This window comes from Rattus norvegicus, chromosome 2 (assembly GCF_021556685.1).
Source record: "Rattus norvegicus strain SHRSP/BbbUtx chromosome 2, alternate assembly SHRSP_T2T, whole genome shotgun sequence".
Lineage (NCBI taxonomy): Eukaryota > Metazoa > Chordata > Mammalia > Rodentia > Muridae > Rattus > Rattus norvegicus.
The window spans coordinates 138,248,600-138,266,132 of NC_141535.1; the positions used below are offsets into that span (position 1 = coordinate 138,248,600).

Here is a 17,533-nt window from a genome sequence, read left to right on the forward strand (position 1 = left end):
ACGCAAATGTGTTGGGTTAGGCACGGGAAGCAAGCTTGGATGGTTGGGTACCGGAAGCAAGCATGGTGGGCACACAGAATATCCAGACAAGGAAGAATGTGAGGAAGTCCCTAGAAAGTAGACCAGATGATATGGCGTGTCACTGCCTAGAAGCCAATGTTCTCAGCTGATGCTGCGTGTCTTGCAGAACAGACATCAACCTGTGTGCCTCATGGCAACTAGAGTCCCAGAGAAGTGCCATTAATGGTTTTCAAAGCATGTGCCATCGGGCACATAATACTGTGCACTTGAGGCATTTCAACCAAAAGGGTGATTCTGCATACATTCGGCTGGTGTTCCTGACACCTCTCATATGGTGATTCCAAAGTGAACAAGACATTTGTGAAGAAAATCTGGCAGAGACATTGAAAAAGAGCTTCAGAGTATAAGGGCATGGAACTCTGTGGAGGGAGGTTCCTGGGAATGTGATGCCAAACCCACCCATTTACTACCCATAAGAAGCTTGAGAGGACTACCTAAAGCTTTGAGATGTCACTTAAAACCCATTAATTCTCCACCTTTATAACTGAGGTAGTCACCGGAACAACAGAGTGCCTACCAACCGAAGGTCTCCAGGGAGAAATGAATTATGGTGTTTCTGGTAAAGTTGACCGTGGTCATAGGATCTCCCTCCTCAGTTTAAAATGTTAATCCTACAGTAAAAGGCCAGATGGGTGGGACGCAATCCTTGTATTCACCAGCCATTCAGAACACAGCCATTTTCCCACTGGTTTGAATCAACTATCTCATACTCAGGTGGTTAGGAAGTGAGACTGGGTGCTGATATTGCATTAAGTCTCCTGGGCCAAAGGGAAGTCTGTCATCTAGCCAAAAAAAAAGTAAACAATAAGCAGGAGAGGAACAGCCTTGGCCTTTATCCTTTGGTATGAGAAGCCAGCTATGGAAGAGTAATGCTGGCATAGTTCCCCAAATGGTTCTTAATCTGTTAGAATCTTAAGCACTGTATTGTGTGGGTTGCTCACCTGTAGGAAACAGTAAGCATACTCAGCACCAAATTCTTTGCCCTCTTTAACTGATTAATGGTTCACTGTTCAGTCTGGTATGTTGTAATTGGGATGTGATGGGTACGGAGTTATGTCTGGAGACGTAGAAGTCTTCAGATCCAAGAGTTAGGTAGAGATTCAGATGGCGTTGGTCACGGAGGTTTGAGAGGCTGTGGCCTTTAGTGTTTGAGGACCAGTCAAGCGATGCAGCTTCAACAAAGGTGTGAGAAAGCAAAGGGAGTGGAGTGGATTGTCATAAGGACAGAGTTAGTGTGGTCTCTAGAATGGGGCTGTAGGGAGGTAGTGGGACCTTTAAGAAGTGGGGCCTCCTGAGAGGTCCTTGAAGATGATTTTGAGAGCCTGGTCCCTTCCTCCTTCTCATCAGGTGAGTGGTTGTCACCTCAGCACACCTTCGTCAGGAAGCACTCACTGCCTTGCCACCAACCGAATAGAGGCAATGAAATCATTTGATCGCGAACCACAACTGCCAGCCAAAATACCCCTTTCCCCCTTTTAAAATCAATAGTCTCGGATGCTTTACTGTTGTGGTAGAAAGTTAATACATTCCCCCCTCAGAGGGCCAAGAAACAGAAGACCACTTCTCAACTGTATACGACCATTGAGTGGCACAGGATCTGCTCAGATGCTTTTTCTCACTTACAACCATTAAACCGGCCTTCATTAGAGACCCAAGAAGAAGACCTTATAAGAGTCGACTTTACACTTCTGTTGACTCCCACCCAGACCCTTCCTCCAACCAGCCCCCATACAAAGAAGCCCGATCGAAATGTGTCAAAAGTGACCTTTTTCAACACCATCATATTGGATATCTAAATGTTAAATATTAGATATTAATGAGGCATTAAAGTAAATTCAGTTTCTTTAGTCTATTACTTCCTTTCAACAAATAAAACCCAGTGTTATTTGTCTATGAAGTATTGCTGATGGGAATCTTCATTTCTCTGTCTATGTTTGCAGTGCCTCAGGTTTCTCCCACTCTTGTTCTGAACCCCACGTACAGTGTACCCCATCTTGTTCCTTGTTACCACTAATCTGTTCTCCATTTCCATACTTTGTGTGTATAAGATCTTTGTAAATGGAAGAAGTAGCATTGTACTAAGCAGAATATAGATGCTATGAAGACTAACCATGCAATAATACCAGTGCCCTACCCCATATACATTGTACTATATGGTGAAAGATACTCTGCGGGTATAATTAAGGATCTGACGGAGAAGAGGATATCCCAGATTGTCTATTCAGGTCCAATATGATCACAAATGTTCTAGTGGGGAGGAGGCAAGTATGTGAGAGCTACAGTCATGGATAGAACGGTGATAAAAAGGAGAGACAACAGGACGAGGTCACAAATGCTGAAAACAGGCAATCATAGGATAATCCCACTGACTGGCATCTATGCCTGTGAATCAATACACTTTCTCTCATTACAGCAACTCTTTAGTGGGAATATAAGATGGTCTGTCTAACCTCTCACCTTCTGAGGGGTGTTTGGTCCGTTCCCACCTCTACACTGTTCTGTAGAAAGATGCTGTGCTCACTCGTTTTACAGGTTTGGATGTGAGCACAGGTTTTCCTTTCTCTCAGGTAAATGAGAGAGGCTGCACTTGCCAGGACCTGTGACAAATGAATGTCTCATTTTACAAGAAACGCACATGCTTTTCCAGAGTGACTATACATTCCCACCAGAAATCTCCGAGCAGTCCACTTCCCCCTCTGTGCTCAGCTGCCGTCCCCACTTGATTTTGAGATACTCAGTGGAGTGGCAGCACTCCATCCCGTTTTAGCTTTCTGTGTCCTAATCACTGGGCTCTTAAGTCAACCATCCACTTTAAGTTAATTTTCGTTGTAGATCTGCACTTTAGTTTAAGATTTGTCTTTTATTTAACCTGTCCATGTCAAGTCACTCTGCTGTCACCTGTTGAAAAAGGCACCCCCCTCCCATCACTCCACCCTCCTCACGCATCTCAAGGTTCATCGATGTGGATGAGCTGCTCTCTGCCCCATCATACTGGTTATATTGTTCCCCAGTTGACGCCAATCTTGCTAACTGGAAAACTGTAGCACTCTGTAGTATCGTTCTTCCTTGGGATTGTTTCAACTACTCTAACGTTTGCCATTTCCTATATGAACTTTATAATAAATTCATCTAAAAATCTTTGCTGGTATTTTAGAAGAAATTACATTGACCTATTGATCAACATAGGGAGGACAGGCATTTTAACTATACCAAAATTCCCAATCTATGAACATAGCATGTACCTTCATTTACTTAGTTTTTATTGTTTGTTTGTTTGTTTGTTTGTTTGTTTGTTAAGACAGAGTCTCAATGTGCAGCCCTGGCTATAGTGGAACTCATTCCATACACCAGGCTGTCCTCTAACTCACAGAGACGTCTGCCTCTGCCTCCTGATTGTTGGAATTAAAGATATATTCCCACCATGTGCAGGTGGCTAGCAAGAGAAGACAATGAATCCACCAGGCAAGCTGGCTAGCTAGGCAGGCGAGATGGGCAAACTCTGAGCTCAAGTGAGAGACCATGCCTCAGTACACACCAGGGAGAGCAATCGAAGTAGACAACCAATGCCAATCTCTGGCCTCAACGTGCACAGGCATACATGTGCACCCACATACATGCATACCACACACACGTACACAAGTAAAAGAGAAAAGGGGGGTTGCCCGTATCTGTTTGAAAAGATGAGTGTATTCATACAGAAATGTTATACATTTTCACAAAAAAGATTCTTAAAATGTGGTGTTTTAAGATATTTGGAAAAAGGAGTAGCCTCAGTTCAGTGCTTCTGGTGTTATGGCTGAGGTTGAAAACCGGCTTCCTGGCAGCTGGCTCCAGTGTGCTTGTCCTCAGCAGTGGTGAGCAGCCCTGTTTTCCAATCCTCCCCCCTCGTAGCTGAAACAGCTCTGAGAATGTCTGAAGCTGGGAAACCAAGTCATGCTACGACACAGCAATGACTCCATTAAAACCATCTGCTGCTGTCCGTTGACCTGGAGGCATCGGACAAAGAAAAAGCCCAAAGAATATGCCTGTCTCCATCTGTTATCACACCGGTAGCTGGATGCATTCTGCTCTATTAGTTTAATTGGAACATTATTGAGAAATACTGGCTTCCAATAAAAATGGATGAGAGTCTAAATAACTCACCCCAAACAGCACATGGCCTTTCCAGTGATGGACATGAGCAATTTTTCTGCCATTTGTTTTCCAGGGACAGAGATGTGGCCATTGGCATTAAGTTGAAATCTAAAGTAAGGTACATTGATTTACAGGAAATTGTTCCTTTACCTAGGAATTCGTCATCGACGAATACTGTTTCAGGGACTATGCTGAAGCAAGGCTTGTTTTTTTCAGTCAGATATACCACCATCTGTGGGTCTCTCTATAGGCGGATTTTTAGCGATTCAAGGGTTCAAAGTTCACAAAAAATATTTTTTTGTTTTAAGTCATCTCAAGTGGCACCAAAACCTTAGAGGTTGTGTACAGGATAAAAGAGACATCCGGGACATAGGTGTAGCCCACTGGGCACTCGATGTCATTTTCCTAGGAGATGCTGTCGTGTTGGGTCTTACACCAGAAGAGAATGTAAGTTTCGAGTTCTCTCTCTCTCTCTCTCTCTCTCTCTCTCTCTCTCTCTCTCTCTCTCTCTCTCTCTCTCTCAGTGAGGCCTGTGAAAGTCCCATAACTTTCCACTTGTCAATGAGTTTGCTGACAGTCGTTTCCTTGCCTAGCGGATTCATTGGCAGAACTCAATGTCCATATGTTTGGGAAGATGTGAGCCTCTAGTGACAGGTAACACGATGTGTCCTAAAACCACAGAAATCAAGACTTGACTTGCTGATGGCAGGGTGGTGCATCCTGGGGAGATGGAGCTGTGAACACTGCCAGCTCAGGCTGCCTCTGCCTCTGCCTCCCACTTCCTCACACTTTCCTCTGAGATAGGACCGGAAGCCGGGACAGTTTCCCATTTCTGAATCTCCTACTCCAAGGCTGATTGCTGACAAAGTTTTCTTTTTTCTGACACAAAGGGCCTGGAAGGACCAAGTTGCTGCTGGGTGAACTGAGTGTATCCGCCCATCTGCACAGGATTTATCCAGATAGAATACACTAGGTGACCGCAAGGTCCCTCCCTCTCTCCCTCTCCCTCTTCCTCTTTGCCCACCCCCACACCCCCATGTGGCTGGAAATCTGACAACCAGCAATTAATCACCAAAGTCAGGCTCTGTCCTGAATACTTATTTTTCATTCATATTACCTTGAAAAGAAGGTTTCATGTTGGTCAGTTTCCAAATTGTGATTTATTGCAATTTGCTCCTTTAAACCATCTCTTAGCACTGTGTGTGTGTGTGTGTGTGTATGTGTGTGTGTGTGTGTGTGTGTGTGTGTAGTGTAGTGTTGTCATAGGTGGAGGGAGGCAATTTCTTTGTTTAGAATAGAAAGTCACACACACACACACACACACACACACACTGCCAAGGAGCCAGGAAAAGGGAGATGGGAGCTGGCTCTTACACCTGCCCTCTGGTCACTTTCCCAGAATCCAGTACCATCCCCCAGTGGCTCCGGAACCCACTAGAGCCAACTTGGATGCTTTTCAGCTGTGACTCACTGAGTTGTACCAGGTCCTCCCGAGAATCTCGTCCTATGCTCTCCGAAGCCACCCTTTAGAGAGCTGGTTGAGGTGACATCTGCAGCAAGCCGACTTGTTGCCATTTTAACTTAAAGAGCTCGAAATATGTTTGGGTTTAGCTTATTTTATCATTTTTACTCTAGGTTTTTTTTTTAACCAAACCCACTTCTATTCCGTATACCACACACTACTCTGATGTGTACTTTCTTACCTGGCTCTGCTCATAGGCAAACAACGTACCTTTCTCTTTCAGCTTATTGATGAAACTCATAAGGCCTTAGACCTTCCCAGCACAGGACTAGAGATGTTTCCAGATTCCCTTTCAGTTTGGGCGCTCATTTCTTCTCCCCCCTCCCCCTCCCCACCCCCCACCCCCATCCCCCACCCCCCCACTCCCCCCACCCCCCACCCATGCCTTTCTCATTCTCTTTCCTTCTTTTGGTGTGAATCATTACAGGTTTCGGAGTTTGCATTTTCTCATTTCTAAGCCTTGAGGACTTTAATTCTTCCCTGGCCTGATCCTCCCTCCCTCCCAGAATGTCCCCAGACTGATCCGTGTCTCCTCCATAGCAAATATGAGCCTCTCTTTGTAAAAATAAATTCAAGAGGCTAATGGAACTGAAGCCACGTATAGTATAGCTGCTGTCTTAGCTTGGTTAGCATTAGTTCCCGATGCTGTGATGAAACCCTGAGATCAAAAGGCAAGCTCAGCTCAGTGGTAGAGTGCTTGTCTAGCAAGCGCAAGGCCCTGGGTTCGGTCCCCAGCTCCGGAAAAAAAAAAAGGCAAGCTCGGAGGAGAGGGTTCGTTTGCCTTGCATCCATATGACTTCATCATCGAAAGACCTCAGGACAGGGACGGTGCTGCTTCTCGGCTCACTTCCCCTGCTTGCGCAGCCTGCTTTCCTATGGAGCCCAGGACCTCCAGCCCAGGGAGGGCCTCACCCACAAGGGTTAGTCTCTACCCCATCAATCACTAGTTAAGAAAATGCCCTATCTCCAGATGGTATGGAAGCATTTTCTTTGAAGTTCCCTCCCTTCAGGTAACTCTAGCTTGTGTTAACTCTAGCTTTTCTTAGGTTGACATAAAACTAGTCAACACAGTTGTGCAGAAATGGACGCCAACATAGAGAAAGCTAAAAATGGCTGGTAGGCCGATTAGGCACATGGCCATGGCTTTTAAATCCCTGACTGTGAGAATTGCCAGCACTCTGTCTCCCATAGGCCAGGACTTTAGAGATTCACCACCTACCATAGCACCTTTCCCCAGTTCCCTATCCTATGGGTTTAGGATGCAAAGCCTCTTCTAATGGACTTGCCAGGGCTGAAGACTGTGCTCTCTTCTGATGCAAATCGAGTCCTACAGCAGATTGCCCTTAACTCTTTTTTGCCCTTAATTTGTTTATTCATTCACTTTACGTCCTGATCGCAGCCCCCTCCCTCCTTTCCTTCCAGTCCCACCCCAGCCCCCATACTCCCCACTCTTAGCCCCCATAGTCCCCATCCTCAGCCCCTATCGCCCCTTCTTTTTGATTCAGAGTCTAGAGCTGGGAGGTACTGGCCAGCTGGCGGGGCAGGGTGAGGCTAGCACTTCCTGCGTAGTTAGCTTTGACTCTGGAAAGACTCACTACCCCTCATACTGAAATCGACCACCACTTCTTTTTTACACTTGTAAACAGTATTTTTTATTTTATGTGTTAAAAACATCGTAGGAGGCAAACTAGTTTCTACTTCTCTCATTTCGCAGATGGGAAGCTAAAGGCATTGCAGAGAGAGAGAGAGAGAGAGAGAGAGAGAGAGAGAGAGAGAGAGAGAGAGAGAGAGAGAGAGGCGAAGCGCTCTTGTGTAGAACACTAACCTAGAGGGAAGAGGGGGTTCAAAGCCCTGTCCTCGCTTGGGGCTGTTTCTCCCTGTCTTCACCCTTTGTAAGATTTCTGCTGGACCTCTGTGAACAGCCACACAGCACACTGCCAACAACACTTAATTTTGTGTTCCTTTGTATTTTCTACTTTTTAAAAAATTATTTTATTTATTTATATTCCAGCCGTTGATCCCTCCATACCCCCTCCCACAGTTCCTCATCCCATTCTTCCTCTCCTTTGCCTCCCAGAGAATGCTCCCCCCCCCCACCAGACCTCCCCCTTCCCTGAGGCCTCAAGTCTCCCGAGGATTAAGTGCATCTTCTCTCACTGAGGCCATACCACCCAGACCTCTGCTACCTATGAGCCAGGGATCTTGGACCGCCGGAATATGCTCCTGGATGGTCTCCTGGTTGGTGGCTTAGTCTCTGGGAGCTCCCTGTGGTCTGGGTTAGTTGAGACTGCTGGGCTTCCTATGAGGTCGCCCTCTTCCTCAGCTTCTTCCAGATGCCCGATGGTATCCCCTTCCAGTCCAATGGTAGGGTCTGTCTCAGTCGCAGTTGGCATACCATGCAGTTGCTGGTTGGGCCTCTCAGAGGACAAGGAGACACTGTTTTCCAAAGCCCCCACCCCCAACCCCCTCACACCTACAGTCTCCTCAATACATACTAATGGTTTAAAATGCTGCCCAGTTTAAATAAAATCGGTCTTCAATTGCTTCTGGGTGATTTCTGTGCACTGACACCTGCCTCCCCCCTCCCTCATCACGCCACGTCTGTACGCTACTTCGTTCTTTAACCCTCCTGCCAATCAAACTCATATAATCCATTTCAGGTAATGATAGAAAATTCTGACTGTGGCGATTAGCCTCAGCTCATCAACAGCTTCAGGAACCTGCTGGAATTTTCCCCAGAAATTAGTTCATTCGACTGCGGAGCGCTGATTGAGATAATGGGCTGCGATATGAAAATTAAGAAATAATGGAAGATATCCCCCCCCCCTTTTGTCTCTCCATTAAGAGAAGGAAGAGGAAGAACCAAACTGGACTTGGCTAACACATTTCCCACAGCTCAGCAGCCTGGCACAGCTCCTGCCCCCTCTGTTCTCAAAGCAGGGCAAAGCTGAGCTGAAAGAGAGAGGCCACCCAGACACTTCAGTCTTTGATGCCACAGCTCTTCTCTCCTGAGGCCAGCGCCAGTGCAAATGTTAATGGCTTTTGCTTTTGAGTCTCCCAGTGAACTCCAGTTGAGAGCTTTTTATAGGATCAAAACAAGGCTCATTATTAAAATGAGGACTTTGGAGGGTGGACACACTGTGTGTGTACGTGTGTTTGTGATTGCCTGTGTTGGTGACGTGAGTGTGAATCCAGAAGAAATCATTTCTGGGATGTATCTCAAGCAGTATGTTTGCAAATCCAGATGGCTGGCACCCGGATCACTTTCCAGCAGGCATGACGACACTCGCCTAATCTCGGTGGACCCTGTGGCTTGTTCACTGACTTGCCTTTCATCATAATGAACAATGTCATACGCAGGTCTGCTTCCGATGGCCATCTTTATTGCACAGAGATTACAATGCCATCAGAAAATTTCAAATGCCTGTGCACATGCATGCATACATCAACAGCTTGAAATATGTACACATGTATAATCAGCAGCTTGGAAGTAATTAAAAACGAGGCATAAATTGATTATGGTTCCCATGAAAAATATTACTTCTTAAATGTCATTATATATTAGTGTATGTGTATACACACTCGCACACACACACACACACACACACACACACACACACACGGTAGAAGAAAACATTTCTCTTGTGGGTGCATTGGCCTATCTGGCATAGCTTTCTGTCATTGTCATTTTATCCTTTCTTTACAACTGATTGCCCCTTTCCCAGTGAAAGACTTCTGTAAACAGGAGACAGAGAGCCTTGTCATGGAAGAACTGCCCAGAGCCCCTGAGTTCACGTCCTTCTCCTCTCGCCAGCGTATTCATGTTCTTAACTCACTTCTTTGCCTTTGTGTGCTTGTCCCCGTGAAGAAAGCAACCTGTTGGAAATTGTACTAAAAAGATAGTGCAAACGTTATCTTTGTGTATATCTTTAGACCTGTTGAGGTTCATGGCCTCGTCAGTCCTAAAATTGAATGTCCCTACATTTCAATGCCTCTGAATCTGCATTGTCCGGTGATGGTTAATTCCCCAGGTTGCACTGGCCGTGCAAGGTTTTCCTTAATAGTAAATTAAACCGTGGTGCTTCTTGCAATTGGCCGTTAGACTTACTAAAGTAGAGTTGGGTTTGAAAATGTTTGTCTTGAATGTGATGTCATTCAAGAGGTGTTTGTTTTTCTGGTGTTCTTGGTTTTGCTGCTTTGTCAGTATGAGATGGACCGCAGAATGACTTGCTTGGAGAAAGTAAAGAGATTCCCCAAGTCCCAGAAACCTTGAAGGGGGGACTAGAGATGTAGGAAAGAATGCCATCCCCATGTTTAAAAGACCCCTCCTAACGTCCTGGCTTTTGCATGGGAATCCTGAGTCTTCATTGCGCATTCTGGTGGAAAACTTACTTGAATAAAAAATTACAGTGTATTAATTCTGCTTCTTCCACCCCCTGGCCACAGGCAGCGAAGGTCCTGACCCTCTGATCAAGAATCTGGAACTTTGAAAATTCTTGAGCCAGCATTTTCAAGCACACAGTACTGTTTGCAGAGTCTATACCGTTTCAACATCTACTCAGAGAGCCTTTCGAGAGGCCACTGCCTCTGACAGGTTAGGGAGCTGGCATTGCATTTGGAGAGATTAGATTAAATTCTCACCCAGGGAACCGGAGCTGATGTTCTGCTTCTATTCTTGTATCTCACCTTGTGAGGGTTTGTATATGCGTGGCTCGAGGAAGAGGCATTATTAGGAGGTATAGGCTTGTTGGAGTAGGTGTATCACTGTGGGTGTGGGCTTAAGACCCTCATCCTGTCTACCTGGAAGCCAGTCTTCCATAACGGCCTTCAGATGAAGATGATTAACTCTCAGCTCCTCCTGCACCATGCCTGCCTGGATGCTGCTATGCTATGCCTTGAGGATAACAGACTGAATCTCTGAACCTGTAAGCCAACCCCAGTTAAATGTTATCCTCATAAAAGTTTCCTTGGTCATGGTGTGTGTTCACAGCAGTAAAACCCTAAGACACACCGCTATACTCTCCTTTATCCCTCCTCCCCACTCTGGCTGATTCCCTTCCCCCATTTTTATCATATACACTATCCCCACATATGAGAGAAAACACACCATATTTGTATCTCTGAGTACAATATATTTCACTTAATGTAATATCCAAGTCCATCCATTTTCCTGTAAATGACATAATTTTATCCTCTGTTATGGCTGAATAGATCGTGTGTGTGTGTGTGTGTGTGTTATATGTGAGTGTGTGTGAGTGTGTGTTATGTGTGAGTGTGTGTTTGTGTGTGTTATGTGTGAGTGTGTGTTATGTGTGAGTGTGAGTGTGTGTGAGTGTGTGTATGTGTGTGTTGTGTGTGAGTGTGTGTGTGTGTGTGTGATTTTCTCATCTGTTCATTTGTTGATGGGCATCCAGCATGGTGTCCCATCTAGACTAATGTCAGTAGTACAGCAGCAGGATCATTTAGTAGCTCTATTCTAATTTTAGATTTTGAGAAACCCCTATTATTGCAGTACAACCAATTTAAGCTTATCCCCAACTAGCTTAAAAATAAGTGAGATTCAGATGGTAGTTATTTTACTTGACTTTGACAACTACTGGTGGGTAACCCCAGTAGTTGTTCTAAAAAGTCTACTTTTCTAACTGCTGGCCCGCTGCCTCCCCAGTGGTGTATCCCAGATACTTGCCGTTTCTCCTGGCCACATGCTCACAGTCCACTCATCTCATGATGGTCACTTCTCTGTTTGTCCCCTTTTCTCTCTCTTCTCCACCCTCAAGCAGCTAACTCAAAACCTACCTGCTTCCAGTAACTGGCTGGAGACAATTTTATTTAACCAATAGTTTTAAATCAAGGAAAAAGCTTTACACAACAAAAGCTTATAAATGTGAAAATTCACCCCTAGGCCTAGAGCTCAAGGTACAGAATTTAGCATTACAATGCATAGCAACCAAACCTCAACACTCCATACTGATCGGCACAGTGGCTGCCTAGTTTACAGAGTTACAACAGCAGTGTATAAGAATTCCTCTTTCCCAACACCACCACCAGCACTTGCTATTTCTTGTTTTCTTGATAACAACCCCTCCCCCGGGTGTGGTTTTAATTTTTATTGCTGTGATGGTTAACTTTCACTGTCAATTTAACAGGATTCAGAATCCCCTAGGAGGTACACTTCTGGGTATGTATATGAGGTTTTTATAGAGAAGATTATCAGATGGGGTAAGACTCAACATGAATGTGGACAGCGGCATCCCATAAAGTAAGGGGGTGAGCTGGAGAGACCAAAAGGGAATGGCAAGTGAGCTTCAAGACATGAAGAGGCTTCCTGCATCCACGGAACCCGCCCCAGCCACCAGGCCCTCAACTCCATGATGAGTTGCATCTCCTCAAGTCACTCTCCCCCACCCCCATGGGTGGAGCACAATGCTAAATGCTTCGATTTTCAATGCCATATCTTACAATTCTGTTTGAACGATAACATTTAACTGACATGAAAGGACATTGTTCTCTACTCATTTCCGTTATATAAAAATGTAGATATTTTACCAAAAATAAAAAAAAATGCTCACACATAAATTAACTCTGTGATCGCACATGGTAACACTGGCTCCAGTTCGTGCAGTGAGGAGAGGAAATATGGCGATAGTGTGGCTAGTGTGGACTCGAAGACAGCATGGTTCCTGATGAAGACCTTGTCTGGAAAACAAAGGATTGGGAGCATCCATGTCAGGTAAACTTCCCTCCAGTAAGCAGCTGCCTTTCCTAGAGTTGTGGTCACGGGATTAGGAAGGTAGCTGATGCTAAGGAGGTTAAACGTAAGTTCCAGTATATATTGACCGATCATATTTCTGTCTCCAAGATGTCAACTTTGTTGGCTGAACAACTTCCTTTTGGGTGTTTGCTTTTGAGTCCTTTAAGGCCATGTCCACTCTGCCATTGCCTTTGCTACACAGCCTTTCAGTTCCGCTTGTCTATTCTTCCTGTGCTATCTTGGGCCACTGGAGTTCTTCACGGAGAGCCCATGCCAATGGTTGTACCATGGAGTGCTTTCCTTATGTCTTCTTCTAGCAATTTCAACGTTTCAGGTCTTACATTCAGGTCTTTGGTCCATTTTGAATTGTGTGTGTGTGTGTGTGTGTGTGTGTGTGTGTGTGTGTGTGTGTGTGTAATGAGGTGGGGAACAATCTAGGTTCTCTCTTTGATGTGTGCACCTTTAGTTTCCCAGCACCACTTGAGAAGAGGCTCTTTTCTCCAATGTATGTTCTTGATGTCTTTGCCAGAGATTTGGTGGCTTGAGTTTGTGTGTATGTTTATTTCCTGGTCCACTATTTTATTCCACTGAGTTACGTTTCTGTTTGGGAACCAGAATGATGCTATCTTTGTTAGTGTAGCTCTGTAGCACCATCAGGCATTGGATGCTTTCAGCGTGGCTATTTCTGTTTAGCATCACATTGACTGTGTGTCTTCCATATACATTTTAGGGTATTTCCCTAGTTCTGCAGAAAATGGAATTGTAATTTTGATGGAAAGGGTTTTGAATCTACAGATTGCTTTCAGAAGGATAGCCATTTAAAAATATTAATTTTTCTGATTGTTAAGTGTGGGAGTCCTTTCTACCTTCTGGTGTTCTCTTAAATTTCTTGTCCAATGTTTCTAAGTTTTCACCTCCTTTTCCCTCCCAGTAATCGCCTGTTTTCCCCAGATAATTTCATGTCTACATTTGTGTCATGTATATTTTTGTTTCTACATGAAGTCTAGTAACCAGAAATGAAAGAAAGCACACAGTATTTGTCTTTCTGGGGCTGCTTTAATTTGGCAGGATTCTCGCTGGTTACAGCCATTTTCCTGCAAAGGGCGTGTTTTGCTCTCCTGATGGCTTGAGGTTTTCTCTTGCACAGATACATGCTATGTTTTGTTTATCCATTCCTCTGCTGTTAGACCCGTAGGCTAGCCTGATCTACATAGGGTCCCACAACAGTGATTGCAGATTCTGCTACAATAACTTGTAGTGGAAGTTGATTGATGTGCAAATATCTCTGACTTTTAACCTCCTTGGTTAAGCTTATTCATAGGATTTTTGTTTTGTTTGTTTTTTTCTTCAGTTCATTTGAAATGGGATTATTGTCTTAATTTCTTCCTGGGCAAATTTATTGCAGGCATTCTGAAAAACTGCAGGCTTTTTATATTGATATTTCATATTGCTACATGACAGTGTTTATTGTATCTAAGCTCTTTATTTTAGTTACGATTTAATTTAGTTCATTATTTATTTTAATTGTAATTCTAGTATAGATTTTAACATCCTTAGGTATAAGATCATGCCATCTGCCAATAGGAATAATTTGTCTTCTTCCTTTCCTTGCTGTATCTTTTTTAATTTCCTCTCACTTTTTGGCTCTAGCTAAAAGTTCAAGCACTTACACTGAATAAGAGGAGAGGGAGTGGGCACCTCCTGTCTCATTCCAGGGTTTAGAGCCAATGTCTTAGTACCCCATCCCTAACCCTTGCCCTGTAAAGTACAATGTTGGCTATAAGTTTGATTCATTTATTATTATCATCATCATTATTATTATTGTTATTAATACTATTATTATTTTATTGTGTTGAAGTATGTTATTTATATTCTCATTTTTTCTAGGCTTTTATAATAAAGAGATGTAGAGATGTTGAACTTTCTAGATGTTTCCTCTTTATCTATTAAGATGATCACATGATTTCTGCTCTTAAGTCTACTTCCGTGATGTGTTCCACTCACTGATCTGTGCATGTTGACCCATATTTGCATCCCTGGGGTGAACCTCAATCTTGTTGTATGTAATCTTCTTAGTGCGCACTTGAATCCAGTTTGTTTTGCTGGGTAATTTAATGTCGATGTTCATCAGGGAAACAAGTCTGTAGCTTTCTTTTCTGGTTGTGTCCTCTTCTGGTTTTGGTACCATGGTAACAAATAACCACTTCATAGAGTGAGTTTGGTAGTATTCCTTCCCGTTCTATTGCATAGAGCAGTTTGTGGAGCACCAATGATAGATAGCTCTTCCTTAAAGGTCTGCCGGAATTCAACGGCTAATCCAACAGTCCCAGACTTCCTTTGGAAGACTGTCAAAATAAGGTAGAAGGCAGGACTAACACACAGTCTGTCTCACACCTACAAACACACACCTCTGTGCATGTGTACTCACACATCCACACAAAACATGAAATGAATGGAAAAGTATGTTGCTCAGTTTCCTAGTGTTCTGTGTGAGTGAGTTGCCTGTCATCATTTTCTCTCTGGAGTAGTCTGTTCTTGCTATCCTCACTTCTTCACTTGGAGAAGTGGAGGAGGTAACCTCCAATCTGCCATCTCCTCTCTCACTTTACTTCTTCAAAGCAGAGGACAAGCTGGGCCCTGATGATGAAGGACTTTAATCCCAGCACTATCAGGAGGCAGAGACAGGTGGATCTCTGAGTTCCAGGCTATCCTGGTCTACATGGTGAGTTCCAGGACACTCAGGGCTATGCAGAGAAACCTTCTCTCAATAAATATATAAATGAACAAATAAACAAGCAATCAAGCAAGCAGACAAACACCAACAAAGCAGAAGATAAAACTAAGCAGGTGATAGAGAACACTGTGTCCAGTTGATTATATGCATCAAACAAGACCTTATTTCAATGGCATTCTCCCAGCAGCGGTTTTTCTACCCCCCTTTACCCCAGTAGACAATAGACATTTACTACAAATGTGTTTGCTTTCCACAATGAGGGGAAACTACAAACATCGGTTACATACAGGCCAGGGATGCTAAACATTCTAAAATATGCAGGAAACAAAAAGAGTATCTGTCCCCAAGTCTCAACAGTACTGAAACCCTGCTCTCTTTTAGAGAGAGAGAGAGAGAGAGAGAGAGAGAGAGAGAGAGAGAGAGAGAGAGAATGAAAGAGAAAAGAAGAGGAGGAGGGGAGGAAGAAGAGGAAGAAGAAGGGAAGGAAGGAAGGAAAGAAGGAAGGAAGGAAGGAAGGAAGGAAGGAAGGAAGGAAGGAAGGAAGAAACCAATGAATCTTTTTAGGAACCAGTCTTACAATCTCTAAAATGGGTTACTTCAACTTTGGGTAAGTCACCTCCTCAGCACCTCATCTCCCACAGACAGACATGAAGCCTCTTGTCCTTTTATTCTCTTCACACTTTTTACATTTGTACTCCTTTAACTCCTGCAGGCTCCGTTGCCTCCAGTAATTGGACCATCTCTGCCCCCTGCCTCTGACTTAATCAGCTGGAGGCTTGACTTTGACGAGCAGAAATCAGAACTGTGGAAACTCTAGGAAGCAGAATTCTGTGCAGATGCTTAAAAATAGCCCGCCTCCAAGTATGTCAGGAGGAAGAGTCCCTAATCATAAGCATCAGGGGATATTCTAAAAATGTTCGAGTAGAACCTGAAGGTCTACCTGAACATATTTTCTCAGTTTGCACTTACATGAGAATCAGCTCGAAGCAGTCAAGGTTAGACTATTAATTTGTAGGGCCTTTCAATAAGAACACCATCTTCCTTGCCCTGTTTAACCTTTCACTATCACCCCAAGGTGTTTCAGTTCTTATGCCCATTTATTTTTATCATACTTTTCGCTTCTATTTTCGTTCTATTCCTGTAAGGAAATAATTTTTAGTGGGCATTCCTATTGTGAATATTTGCATTTTTGAGCAATATCTGAGTGGTATCATGAGTTCAAACGGTTTAAAATTATGAGCTTTGCAGGTAGCAATCAAAATGACTTTGCACAGCTAAAAATTACCATGCTATGCATGAAACCACAGCAGTGTGCTTTAATACACGAAGGAAATCAGCTATAAAAATGTAAGAAGCCTGAACATTTACCTTAAACAACAACAAAAAGAAGACTCATTTAGAATTGCAGTAGTGTATTGGAGCAGTTTGTATTATTATAGTGTGTGAATATGTGCTTGTTCATAAATGCATTTATATGATACAAATAGAGATGTCCTATACAAATACACACATGTGTATATTCCTCATGCAACTTTCTAGTTATTGGTCAATATTTACATAGTTGTTACCACCAACTTAAGTGCGCATCAACTGATAAAAATGAGTTATCGTGTAAGTTCAGTGAGGGATCTCAGAAGCTCACAATCCACTCTAAGCAGATAACTCCCTTTCTAGTACATGTTACGTATTGTAGCGGTGAATCATTAATCCACTCTGGCTCCCGGTGGGTGAGCTTGCTAGAGTTGTCTGGATTCGTGAATGAAAAACACACCACACGCACACACACACACACACACACACACACACACACACTCACTCACCCACCCACCTGTGCATGTACGCACGTGCATGTGCACACACACACTAGCCTAATTTTGATTTGTCTTGACTAGCCCAACAGCTTTGCACTTCCAAACCTCCAGTATTCTTTAGTTAGCGCCTTCTAAATCTATATTTTATTTTTGGTGGCCCAGACCCAAGCGGGCTCTTAATTCTAATCTCTCTGCTTTCCCATCATAGCATGGTCTGTCCTACGCCCCTCTTGTGGCAGAATTCCCTTCTCCTCTGTGTTTCTTCCCTGGGAATCCTATAAGTCCTGCCTCTTTTACCCTGCCCAACCATTGGCCGTTGACTCTTTATTGATCAATCAAAAACCAGCTGGGGACAGGGTCTCTCAGCATCTGGGCAGATTTTCATGTGATTTTGGGAGCTGGATTAAGACAAAGCATTAGAACCAATCTCCAACAATGTATTTCCACACTGAAGCATTATTCTTTAAAGAATATATTTTTCTGTCATTCAAAAACAAAAG

General features: G+C 43.8%; 1 long non-coding RNA gene across 4 annotated transcripts in view; it reads right to left on the reverse strand.

The window, feature by feature from the left end:
- Positions 1 to 17,533, reverse strand: part of LOC102547111 (uncharacterized) — an 87,551-nt gene that overhangs the window by 48,862 nt on the left and 21,156 nt on the right. Inside the window, exon 4 of one of the 4 annotated variants that reach the window (XR_015671648.1) lies at positions 2,539 to 2,678. The exons of the other annotated variants lie outside the window; for them this stretch is intronic. This is a non-coding gene — a long non-coding RNA (uncharacterized LOC102547111). Of the gene's footprint in view, positions 1 to 2,538; positions 2,679 to 17,533 lie in introns of those variants that run through there. 4 annotated transcript variants of the gene reach the window in all.